The 13,422-nt window shown below is 36.7% G+C and overlaps 1 protein-coding gene across 6 annotated transcripts in view; it reads left to right on the top strand.

Annotated features, from left to right (window-relative positions):
* The first annotated feature begins 1,308 nt into the window (after positions 1-1,308).
* LOC129443133 (adhesion G protein-coupled receptor L2) overlaps positions 1,309-13,422 on the top strand; it is a 160,770-nt gene continuing 148,656 nt past the window's right edge. For 2 of the 6 annotated variants that reach the window (XM_055203557.2, XM_055203555.2), the window contains exon 1: positions 1,309-1,890. The gene's annotated coding sequence lies outside the window, so the exon portion shown is untranslated. The remainder of the gene's footprint in view (positions 1,891-13,422) is intronic. The other 4 variants (XM_055203560.2, XM_055203559.2, XM_055203556.2 and 1 more) reach the window with 3 other exon arrangements.

Here is a 13,422-nt window from a genome sequence, read left to right as displayed (position 1 = left end):
GTGGGATGCACATCCAGGGCACGAAGCTCTCGTTCCACCACATCCCAAAGATGCTCGATTGGGTTGAGATCTGGTGACTGTGGGGGCCATTTTAGTACAGTGAACTCATTGTCATGTTCAAGAAACCAATTTGAAATGATTCGAGCTTTGTGACATGGTGCATTATCCTGCTGGAAGTAGCCATCAGAGGATGGGTACATGGTGGTCATAAAGGGATGGACATGGTCAGAAACAATGCTCAGGTAGGCCGTGGCATTTAAATGATACCCAATTGGCACTAAGGGGCCTAAAGTGTGCCAAGAAAACATCCCCCACATCATTACACCATTGCATTAATGAGAAATTGAACAGGTGTTCCTAATAATCCTTTAGGTGAGTGTATAATCAATGATCTTAAAAAGACATTACTATTGACTATCGCCATTATTTCTGATGCAATTACCTCAGATATAAGAAATGTATATCTATACCAAACAGTATACTAGGATCGTATTAAAGGATACTGCCCCAATGACAGCTTGGGACCATTTTTTGATCTAAATTCCTACATCAGGGGGCCTCCTGGAGGTGCCCATGAAATTTCAGTGAAAAAGACAAATTTTGTTACACTTATTTATTTGTTGCTAATCTCTTATTTGTTTCATTATCATTCTTATGTGTTTTCCCACAACCCCCTTTATCTCACCTACTGGGCTTTGTATAGCAGTATTCCTTGTAAAGCGTCTGAAATAAGATTTATTTCCAAAGTTTTTGTATAGACGGTTTCAGCAGTAACAACATAAACAAGCGGCTGTGGTGGTCTGCACGTAACTTCCGGTAAACTCCGCTAAGAATAAATAACAACAAAGTTCTTTAAACGTAGTTTATTTATAGGCTATAACAAGCAAAAAAACAACACATAGATCACCTAGGAAACCAAAACATTTGTTATTTTCGACGAGGCATTTGTTCAAGAGATCAGTTTAGCAACTAGTCAGACCATTAAAAAAAACGAATCCGGAAGTAAAGTTCGGATCCAGACGTGTATCGCGTCAGTCTATAATAGAAATTAATTTGAATTCAAAATGTTTCTCTTTATGTTTATATATCCAGCAGTAGGCTACTATAAGTGTAGCCAATTATTTTCATTATAAAAATATATGAGTTTACAATAAAAACCTTCATCTAGAAGTGCACACACAGCAATGTGGTGTGTACAAGAAAATCACCTTTTATATGGCTTTCCCAAAGCAAAGTTCGGCAGTGTTTAAACAGTTGTTAGGAAAAGAGCCTTCCATAAGGTTTATGGCCTCATGAATGGGTTTGAGCCTGAAAGCCAGGTGCTGCCCCGCTCCGGATCCCCCGGTGTGAATCCAGCTCGCGTTTTCCAGGGCACCTCTGCAGAGAGACACGCAGCCGGCTCGACGCGCTCGCTCGCCGTCTTTCAGCCACTGACTCAAGATTCACTTTGCGCAGTACGAAGCTGCTCGGATTTCCTTAAGTTCAAAAACACAATTACAGCCGAACGTACGGCAAGTCGACGAGTATCGACCGAGTTCGTAAAAACTGGTCGGGCTGGCACGATGAGGAGAGGACGCGTGGGGTTGATGTAGACGTCACGCGAATTTATTGCGCCCGAACCGAACGTTGCACGGACCGGGACACCCCGGGCTCCTGAAAACGGCGAAATGTTTCTGTGAAATAAGCACTCGTTGTTCGGTTTACGAGCAGAGGTTATACGTGGGCCTGATGGAGTTATCTGGAGCGCGTGGATCTGTTGGGGACGCGTCTACCTGAGCGAACGCGTCGGACGCGCTGAAAGTCTTTGTGCGCTGCTTTTAGGGGTCACTTGGAAACCCTTTCAGTTTATACTGCGCCCAAACACAATCTGCTGGAAATATTCCTCAACATGTGAGTATTTTTCTTTTCAGTCAAGGTTTATTTGCATGTGCTTGAACAGTATTTATCGTAGTGTAACTATCCTCGTGAAAGCGCGTACGTTACCGTCTTTCTGCACCTCAACCGATTCCATTTGGGTCTTAAGACGCCGGGACAGTAAACATCAAAGAACAGTGTTAAAAAAACCAAACGTGTCTATTTAAAATGAAAACACAACGATTAAAAAATCTTAAACAGTGTAAGGATGTGAAAGAATGCAGGTCGTCTAGTGTTCAGCGCGTGTTTACTGTCCTGCTACAAGACATTGATAACAGCACTTTGTCTGGTTTTGAAAAACCAAAAAAGAGCATGCATGTGCCAGCTGTGCTTATATCTTGTTATTATTATAATATCTGCTGAATTGTACTTTATATGTGACTGATGAAGGCCAGTGCAATGAATCAATGGAGATGTTATAGGCAAATAACACCTTTATAAACTGGCCACGCATTGTCCTCTGTGGCTTTATTTATTACACCACATCAAAGGCTTTGCAGTAATAAATAATATTGAAAGCTATTTGCACGAATGCACAATGTTACCAAAGTATTCACAGTGCTTATATAGTATGAGCTGTAAGAAATAAATTAAACAGCGGGGTTAGGTAAAAGAAAAACAGGAGTGCATTTAATCACCGTTTTCACATGGGGTTTGTGAATAGGAAACATGAATAGGGTTCGGTTCAGTTGATTTTAGTTTTGTTCGTCTCTTAGAAAGTCATTTTGCAGCAGCTAAAATGAGATCATTTTACTGCACATGCATTATTTAGTGTGCTACGAGCTGCTCATGTCACACTCGCTGTGTGTGTGATGTGAAAGACAGAAATTCACAGATCAGGGTACTAGTTTGTTGAAAATGTGATTTTGTATTTAAAGAAAATGGACTTGTGTGTGCCATGGACAGTCATTAAAACAAAGTGTGGAAGAAACTGAAACATTATGGTCAATTCTTTTTTAAAGGGTTTCGAGCTTGCTTGAAAACGTAATATTTAAGTAACCTTAAATATTAGAAATAAGTTGAATCTAAATTAGACGAAGGTCACACAGGACACATGTTTGAGTTTTAAAACACCACAGATAGAGCTGGAATTTAATGTGTGTGTGTATATACATATACATACATATACATATACATATACATATACATATACATATATATATATATATATATATATATATATATATATATATATATATATATATATATATATATATATATATATATATATATATATTCGTTTTTTAACGTGAACTGACATCCACAGATGTACAAAAAATTGCAAGAACATGTCTCAAACTAATTTAAACAATTTAAAGTTAGTTTTAGTTGAATGATTTAAAGTGTGTGAAGAACCCATATTACCCCCCTTTCATAGAAAAGCCCTATGATTTACATTTTAAACGCATGAAAGTACAGTGCATTTAATCTCTATTGTGACTCATTGTTTAGCGTTCATTCATTTGAATGCGAAGAGTGAATTCACATGGACAAATGCACAGTTGTGGTGTGCTCTCATTCGCTCCATTTGTTGTGCATGTCTTTAGAGGAAGTGCCATCTCAGCTCACATCAACGGCCTGTGATTTCCAGCACTTCATTTTCCAGGCCTTCATTTACATATCAAAGTGCTTGCATCTCAATGGCCAAACTTGAGCCACCACCAAACCTCCCCCTCCAAAAAAGTTTGGACATTAGGATTCGAGGAAGATTTGCATGGGAAAAGATTTTTCTCTTAAGTTTATCAGAGCATCACATCATATTTTAGTTTTAAAAGGTTTCTGGTTCATTAATTGTTGAATTAGTGGAAGTTGTACATTTAGTGTACTACAATAGCCTAAAGGATGTGTACTAGAAAGGAATTCCTTACATTATTTGGTACCAATCCTGAATGTTTATCTTGGGTTAAAATATGAATTGTATGGGTGATTCTCACGAAAACTTGGTTTAAAAAATGTCAAGCATGAAAATGTAAAAATTGCTTAAATTTACTTTTTTTCCCACCAAACATCGAAAAACAAAGTCTGGAGTAAATGGGAACATTAATTTAAAAACTTTTACTTATCATTTAACACTTTTTGTAACATAATTTAAAAAATTAGGCCTAAAAAATCTCATTACCGCAACAGTCAGAAAACATCAACACTGACATATTTTCAAAATGACATGACAAACCTGAAAGAACATAATTTGGAGATTCTGCACATGCATTTAAAATCAGAGTATTATGCTTCTATTAATTAAATTAACATTTAATAAGCATCTGTTGCGGTAATGATAATCAAAATGTCGTGTAAGCATTCTGACAAGACAATATTTCAAATTAACTGTAAAAAAAATTATCTTACCTGGTAACCATCTTGAAGTAACTGGTCCATGTGCTTGGTCACTCAAAATCAAACTTTATTAAAATTCTGTATGTGTGCTTAAACTGTTCTCAAAAAGTGTTGCGGAGGATGAGAACATCAGGCATGGACACATCATTTTCCTAATTTTTCTTCATTATTATTATACATGAATATTCAGTAAATATTTTTTCTGTCATCTAAAGTAGTCTAGCAAAACATCCATTTATTTTTTTTCTTAATATTTTTGTGTTAATTTGATTAAATTACAACATAACGCATGTTCAAACACAGCCGGACACATTGCGGTAATGAGAATTTCAGCAGAAAATGAGATAAAATTTACAATTATAAATTCTTATGTTGAAATCACACATTGTGCAAGGTAGAACACAGTATTGTGTTAATTCTGATGCTTTTTAATGTTACTATATTACACATTTTAAAGCTAAAATCATTAGTGCCGTGGTGTTTCAATGGTTTCGTGAGAATCACCCGTATATTAGAAGAACAAACAGAATTCCAGATAAAGTAGGTTTATCCAGGATTAATTCTTGGACTGTTTTTATTAGGTGCTGCACTTTTTGTTGTTTAATTATATTTTAGTTGATTTTTAAATACTGCTGTGCACCGTCTTTAGTGTCTCATGCTGTGCACAAATATTTCACGACATTTTGTCTATTTTGCAGTATTGTTTATCCCAGCTGATGAAATGCAGACACCAGCATTTTCCAGTTGTTCTCGCAGCTGTTGACTGCTTTTTCCACGGTAGTTTATGCCAAAATACTATAGTTATTGCAGTAAAACTGTGATAAGCTGCACTAAAAAACAAACAAACAAAAAACACACTTTTTATTTGTTTTGTATGATGGTCGTGGCCAGTGTTTGTAGACCGCACCAGTTGATCCTAATTCAAATATTGATTGATTTTTTTAATGTAGTTCAGCATTTAAACAGGATGATCTTGCCCTACACAAACACACATCCATGCATGCCACAATGTGATATAGCAAATACTGAATGTATTCTCACATATTACATTTTAAGGCGCAGAGCGGATTGTTTATCATATCTTTTAGAAAAAATCCTATGATTTACAACAGGCCTGTCGGAAGAAAGCTGCCTTGAAAATAGCATTCAGCTAGATCATATTACGCCACTGGTTTCCTTTCCCACTATTTACTAACTCCATCCAGCAAAAGCCTTTGTACGTCGAAAGAAATGATGGCTCAAGAACTTGCGGCAAAAGGCGTTGTTTGTACGGAGCTGTTCGGAATGAGGAATGACACGTCTGGAAAAGTGAAATAACGATGTTTTGGGAGTGTTTTTGCACGGTGGAAGAATTCAATTGGATGCCACGAGGTGGGAGCGTGGCGTTTCTTCGCGAATGTCTGCTCTGTGGATGAGGAATGCTGATAATGTTTATTTCAGTACTCTGCCGGAGTGAAAGGCTGTCGTAGATGATTAATTATAATCATTAGTATTATGATTTCACAGACGCGTGGTTCAGGATACGTTTCGTGGAATTCCAGACCGTGCCCAACACACGTGTTCACGGCAACCTCTGACATGTGTTGAAATAATCGACGTTCTCCTGATTCTGCTTTAAATTTGATTCGCTCCTTAATGTCACCAGCCCAGTGGTTGAGTGTTAGGATGGAGATTGATCCCTTTAGTGTGCTAATGTTCCCACAGAAATGATCTGGATTACTTGAGATCTCATTTCGACTGTCCTAGAAACTAAGTCTCGAGTCCTTCACGTCACTTTATAGAATTCCTGATGCTAACAAGCCACTGCTATCACGTGTCAACCTACAAAAGCGGTTCTCAAAAGATCTGTTTCAGTACGAGTCCTACATATATACAGTAGATATCAAGTATTTGATGTTGAATATTTTAATGCTGTTACAATAAAGAGTACTTCAATTTTGCCTCACTAGCTAAAAACTAAGGTTTTTTTTAGATTTAGTTGAATATGGGACAAATCAGTTTTATAAGTATTTAGATGAGTGTGTCTGGGGGTTATCAAGTATTTCAAGATCTTTTTTAAATGCTAAAATAGACACTGTACCAGAGGTGTATAATACTTAAGTATTTTAGTTACATTTTCCAAGCATCTATGCTTTATCAGAGTGTTTGTCTTGGGAAAAAAATTACTTTTCTTTACTAAAAAATGTTCACTACATTCTAAAGCATAAAATCATACTGTATATTCATTATATATTGCATATTAAAATTGATTTAATGCCTAATTACATAAAAATTGTGTACTTTTACTTTCTTGAGTAAAAGTATGAAAAAAAATTACTTAAGTAAAAGTACAAAACATTACTAGATGTTTAATGTACTTAAATATTAAATATAAACCAAAAACTTGAAATTATGAAATGTAGTGGAGTAAAAATTATGATAATATGTTTTGGAATGTTTGTTTTCCAAAGAAAAACACTATAATAAAATACGAATAATTGAAAATGTACTTTTATGTAGAAAGTAAAATACTTAAGTACTATACAACTCTGCACTGTACAATGTAAAACTAAGACATTTTAAAAAGTGTACATGGTGTAATAGTTCGCTATATGATCAGTTAAAGGGATAGTTCACCCAAAAATGAAAATTCTGTCATCATTTACTCATCCTCATGTTGTTACAAACCTGTATTAATTTCTTTGTTCTGATAAACACAAAGGAAGATATTTTGAGAAATGTTAACCAAACTGTTCAGAGGCCCCATTGACTTTCCTAGTAGGAAAAAAATCCTTTGTGTTAATCAGAACAAAGGAATTAATACAGGTTTGTGAGTTTCAGGAATGAGTTTGCCATGTATAGCAAACTCCACATTTCATTCTTCTCATAGCTAACTAACAAAACAATAAAAAGTTTTTTTTCCTGCATATGAAGTTATCTTTAAATACCATGGCTAAAGTTGTTTTTTATTCAATATAATAAAATAAAATTAATAGGGCTGTCAGTAGATTAAAATATTGAATCTAGATTAATCGCATGATTGCCATGAGTTAACTCGTGATTAATCGCAAATTAATTGCACATTTTATCTGTTCTAAATTTATCTTAATTTTATCAATTTTCAAGTATTTAATACTGTAATCAACCATGGGTGTGGATAAATTTATATGCTTTATGCAAATGTATGTTTACACCAGCCTGTTTACATTTTTGACGGACCTATCAGCCGTTGTTTTGTATATGAATTTTTTTTCCAGAAGACCCTTTTCTTTCTAAATTTTTGTTTGCTGCTGCGTCATTTGTGACCCGTGCTGGCAAATTGAGTCGGAAGGGGGAAATTTTCAAAAATTAGTTATTTATATTTCACATTCTCTATTAAAGCTTCAAAACAATGTATGATTTGTTGGAATCTGACTAAACATGAGAGAACTACGCCTGTTTGAAGTTGACAGAGTCAGCAAAGTTAAAAAAAATCCAAAATTACCACATCTATACCTTAAAATCACAGGTAAAACTAATAGATTTAATACACACACAACAAAAACCATATCAATATTAAACTTTTTTTTCTGAAATTGAGACAGACAGCTTTAAGATCTACTGCAATGCAAGGATATAATATACTGTTACACATCATATATTTTTCCTCAACAGTTAACCAAACATTTAATTAAGACCTAACAGATTATATCTGTGTGAATTCTTGTCAAAACAGATATTTTTTAAAGCTTCAATTCTGTCTATGTGTGCATATATCGAGATCAGGCACTCGCACGTCTGTGTGCACGCGCTTCAGATGTGTCAGACAGCGTGAGAAAGATTGTTTTGAGTCTTGGTAATAACTCTTTTAACATCAATCAGGTCCTACATTTTTTCTCTCTAATAACTATTTTAACATCAAGCAAGTCCTGCACTTTATTTTCTAATTCCTGTATGTTTTAAAACCCAAACCACAATGAGAAGCGCAAGTGGATGGACACGCATCTTTGTGTATTTAGGACTAGGGATGCTCCGATCAACGCCGATCTCCACTAAAAATATGTGGCCGATCACTATTCTGAATCGGACAGCCAATCTTATTCGAAGCTAGTTCATGTACTACGGCTTTTGATCAGTAAGTCCTTATCGATCTGAAATGACTGTTAGTTTGAGTCGTTTATAACATGCATTTGAAAAAGCAACACTCGTCAAACATAATTATTAAACATATTCTTTATTATCATGCAAATACCTGAAAAGGTTTTAAGAACAGCAATATAAATATATCCTTAAGACATTTCCTGAAGCTGCGTGTCATCATAGCTGCGTGTGTATTGTTCTTCGTCTACAGCGCATTTTGAGTTTCTGCACGAGAGCGCCCCCTGTCTTTTGGATGTAGCGGCATTTCGCCGTAATTCACTGGGAAGCATAGCAAGCATTATCGGCCGATCGATCGGAGCATCCCTATTTAGGACGTTACGCCTCTTAAAAAAGTTCATTTTAAATGTCCATTTAGAGCATTGGATTCGCTAGACGAGAGCCTCATGTTTTTATTTTTATGAAAACCTACAAATCATTAGGCAGCACGGGTCACATTCACTGTCTAAGGGGCAATTCACATTTCGCGTCTTTTGCGCGCTCAAGTTGGTTATTTCAAATGTAGGGCCGCTTTTTTTTCAGGCGCGTCGAGTTAAAAACATTTTACATTTCTAGAATGCCGCAAGTGCACCTCAGGTCATGTGACAAGAACCAACAGACGATCGCGTTTTCCGTGCGGATTTAGACGCGAAATGTGAACAGTCCCTAAGGGGTTGTGCACACCAAAACTTTTAAACGCGACTGAAAATGCCTGGACAATGAGCGGAGCTTTTTACCCAACAATGAACATTTTTCAACTCGTGGCGCTCAGCGCTGAACGTGGAAAAAACACTGGACGCCGGTTTTCAGCGCGGAAGAAAACTGCTAGTTGCTGGCTTATGTGACAAATGCAGAGCTTCCATTGAAAACAATTGAAAACATGCGCCGGTTGCGGGCGTAAAAGTTTTGGTGTGCACAACCCCTAAGGCTGCGTCTCAATTAATCAACTATGGGGGTCACACAGAAATTGTGCATTGCGTTAATCGCACGCTAATAAAATTATTGGCGTTAAAAAGAATTTGCTTTTACACGTTATTAACGCGTTCATTTTGACAGCCCTAATAATTAAACAAATTAGCTTATTGACTATTTATTTATAAACCGTTATCTGACGAGGTGTGCGACCCAAAATACTAGTATAACAGGCAGATTTTTATGCATTTGGCTGATGACTTACAGTGCATTGCAAGGTATACAAGGTATTTTTTATCAGTATGTATGTTCCCTGGGTTCAACCACATGACCATTTGCACTCTTAATGCAATGCTCTACCACTGAGCTACACAGGAACTACTTTTTTAGTGCTAAATTAAAATTCAGCTAGAAAAAAAACAGCTTCCTTAAAAAGCCTACAAAAAGGCCTGTTTTTGATACTTTGTCAAAGAGTGTTTTTAAATTAGTGGTAGTTTTTCTGTAGCTGCCAGAAACCTTTCAGGGCTGAAAAGAAACTTGCGTTTCCCCTCTGAGTACTGCTGAACACATAAGGTTTCTTGAGTGACAGTGATTTCACCCAGAACCATTGATCGTCCTCGAAACTTTTTGAAAGACTGTATGGAGGCCATTAAAATAGTTGCTTTAAAGAGAGACACCTCCCTCGTCTCGGTTATTAGTCATTTCGGTACATTGTATTACAGAATGAAGCTCTTCCCAGCAGGCAGGATTTCTTCCCGACTTTAAGAGCAGGAAAGTTGAAATGATGCAACTGCAAACTATTACATGATCTGCTTTCCCAAAAGCACACCTTGATAAGGTGAAGAGAGACGCGCATGAGCTCCTGCTCTTGTTGATCGTGGCGCTGACAATGCCAAGGTCATGGGTTCAAATTTCAGGTAAAAGTTGTTTTGGATAAAAGCATCTGCTGAATACATAACAGCAAATGTTTCTTGTGTACCGGGACAAATCTATAGGGTGCGATGGTAATGCAGCAGTTCTCCAGCGTTAAGTGCAATCTTCAGTCACAGCAGGATTGCTCGACGGAACGTCACTGTCTGTTTCTCTGAAAAAAAGATAAAACGATGGAGAAGAAAACAAGAGATGAATCAAGAGAAATGCATTCCTGTTTTTCCAAAACGATTTTACGCTCCTGTAGGACTATCACGGCACTTACGGCATGTTTATGTGTGATGGAAATGATGGTCTTATCTATCTCTCAGAACAGTTGTAGTTGGTTTCTCACCAGTTGATCTATGTGAAAATTACAGATGTAAAAGAAGAGTGAAATGCTTGTTGAAAGCAGCTGGATAGTTGCATTTCTTGCAAGAACATACATATTTCAAATCATGGTGGATATGCAAGCCTTGAGTGTGCAACTTTGAAGATGTACACATTTTAATGAACCCTTGATGAGGACTGGCTCACACATGAATGGGTACTTGCAAATGAGTCAAATAAGTGGATACGATATATATAAGCGCCCTTATATATTTATCAGTAAATAGATAAACTTTGTATGATGGAGTCTGCTTTAATGGCTAAATGAGATTCAGATCAAATCTTTGGAGAGTCGTTTGCGTTTTTGTATGGCTGAACATAATTATCATCAAAGCTCAAGAAATATGAAACACAAGCAAAACACTGTGTTAGATCAAAATGTGTGTTTGTTGGTTCACTGATTTTGTATTTGTGTGTGTGGTTTTACAATGATTCAGCCAAATGACACAAAACAAAATATAGTATATAAAAGTTTATAACATCTTTATAATGTCAAGTTAGGAAATGTTAAATGGATAATTTTCTCATCCTCATGTTGTTGTAAATCTGTATGAATTTATTTTTTCTGATGAACACAAGAAAATATTTTGATAAATGATGGTGAGCAAAGATTTGATCTTCTTCATCATTTATCATTTTATTACTTTCATAATATTTGTTTTCCTACTATGGAAATCAATGGGGTACAATAACATTTCGCAAAATATCTTTTTTTGGGTTCATCAAAATAACACAAAACTCATACAGGTTTGTAACTACATAAGAGTGAGTAAATGATGACAGATTTTTGGGTGAACTATCTCTTTTAAGTAAATGTGACGGTAAGCAAATCAGCCTAACTGTGGGTTCACACCAGACGCGAGTTCAACGATTTGTGCGAGAATATTACATACAAAATCAATGCAAAGACGCGATCAGATGCCTCCTCGCGTGGGGCGATGCAAATTCACGCACTATTCGCCTCAAACACTCCTTCGCCCAAGTTGAAAATATTTAACTCGAGCAAACAAAAATTAGCATGACACAAAGTTAAATCCCGCGAGTAATCTAGAGCGAGTAACGCGATGCCCCGCTTTTGGTGTGTACGTAAGAATAAGAATAAGAATTTCTGATGCTGTCAATAGATTTATATTGAGTAAGCATCTATCCAAACGTATATGAATGTCTATGCGTGTGCTCCATGTACAAATACCTATACAAATCCGCTTGTTAAGTCTGACATCTTGCACCGCTTTCGGGTCTAACCGATCTCAAATGCCATAAAGAAATAACTAAAAACACGCTAATATACACTCATTTCATTATGTTAGACTATCAAAAACCCCTGATCTTAATTTTTATCTCCATAGAAAAATCTGAGATGACCAGACTCATTGGCATTTTTTTACGAATTATTAATATATTGTTGTTGATGACTCTTTGAGCCTGGAGACTGCAGTGTAAACTAAGTTTATACAATTTTCTCTTACATGTGTGATATAAATAAATAATGTTCATAAATATCTGTTTAAATAGCATCCTCGATTGAAATTAGGGGTGGGTGATATGTGGGGAATATCATATCACATTTTTTTCTTTTTTTTTGAGAAATCACGATTTCACAATTGTATCACAGCTGTTTTTTTAATACAGCCATACTTATGCCCCCATTCAATAATGCAGTCCTACAAGGTAACAAAATATGCGCGGACAGTGCACGGATAGTACGCGTACCACAGCGCATGCGTGCGAAAATATTGAGACAGAACAGCACACAAAAATCAAATTGTAATTGTTTTCTCTTTTATTTTTACTTCTTCCAAGAACAGAAAGATTTGGATATTTTTTGTCACCATAATGTTTGATTCTTTGTTTTCTTGATGTTTGATCTAAACTTTGTTTGCAATGGTGGATCGGCTACTTTTCTTTACTTATCCTACATTTTTTAATCTACTGTCAATGTCGCAAATCAGTGCTGCCCTGACAGCCTGGTAAAGGAATCATTTGAATAAGAAATCATTTGTGTTGCGTGTGTGTCGAACGCGCGGTGAGTATACTTTGAAAGCTCCGCGCACTCGGACGCGGAAAAAGGGTATACCCGGCCTTGCTTTCATGTTGCGGGCGCCTCAGTTTGTCGCATACTTACACTTGCCCCATACTTGATGTAGGCGCAATACAACGACATTTTACCATATCTTACAATTGAAATGAGTGAAGGCTTGGACCTGGAAATAGTATTTTTTATGTCATGTCATGACTTGACTTAAACTGATACTAATGAGATTACTTGAGGGTAAATAAGTTGTGGGACTACCAAGCGAAACTTCCAGTTCATTGCAAACATTTGTTGTCTCCACTGCCACCTGCACTTTTGTTTGCTATACATATTTTTTGTAGTTCAAAGTGATACAGAAAATATCTTGCCTTTTTGGATGTTAGGACCTGTACGGCGCACCCACCATCTGGCCGGTGAACGGGGGCACCTTTGACGATTAGTCCTCCCTAGGCTTTTTAAAGGAGTAAAACGGTCCTTTAAACACACCCTGCTGGAGCTGCCAGGTTTGAATGATGGATAGTTTCTAGACCTTTTTGGTTTTGTATTAAGCGCTCCGTGTTGGCGCTGCACACCCCGTTGGAGTTGTGAATTGGAGGTTGATGAATGGTTAAAGGTCTTGTTGCTCCATCTATCAGGGGATTAGCATTGACCTGCGAGACGTCTGTACTGGCCCTTGGGCTCCTGCGCCACAACAAATGGCTACATTAGCATAGATAGAGACCACAGGCTTTTCAGAGCCCAGAGCGGTAATATGTTTTTATCTCTCTGTGGGAATTTTAAACTTATTATATTATTTTTCGGGCGAGAGGATGCGCATGCAGATATTGGCGGCG

The sequence above is a fragment of the Misgurnus anguillicaudatus genome, unplaced genomic scaffold (assembly GCF_027580225.2).
Source record: "Misgurnus anguillicaudatus unplaced genomic scaffold, ASM2758022v2 HiC_scaffold_26, whole genome shotgun sequence".
Lineage (NCBI taxonomy): Eukaryota > Metazoa > Chordata > Actinopteri > Cypriniformes > Cobitidae > Misgurnus > Misgurnus anguillicaudatus.
Note: the sequence above shows the minus strand (reverse complement) of the source record. Positions and strands in the feature narration are given on the sequence as shown.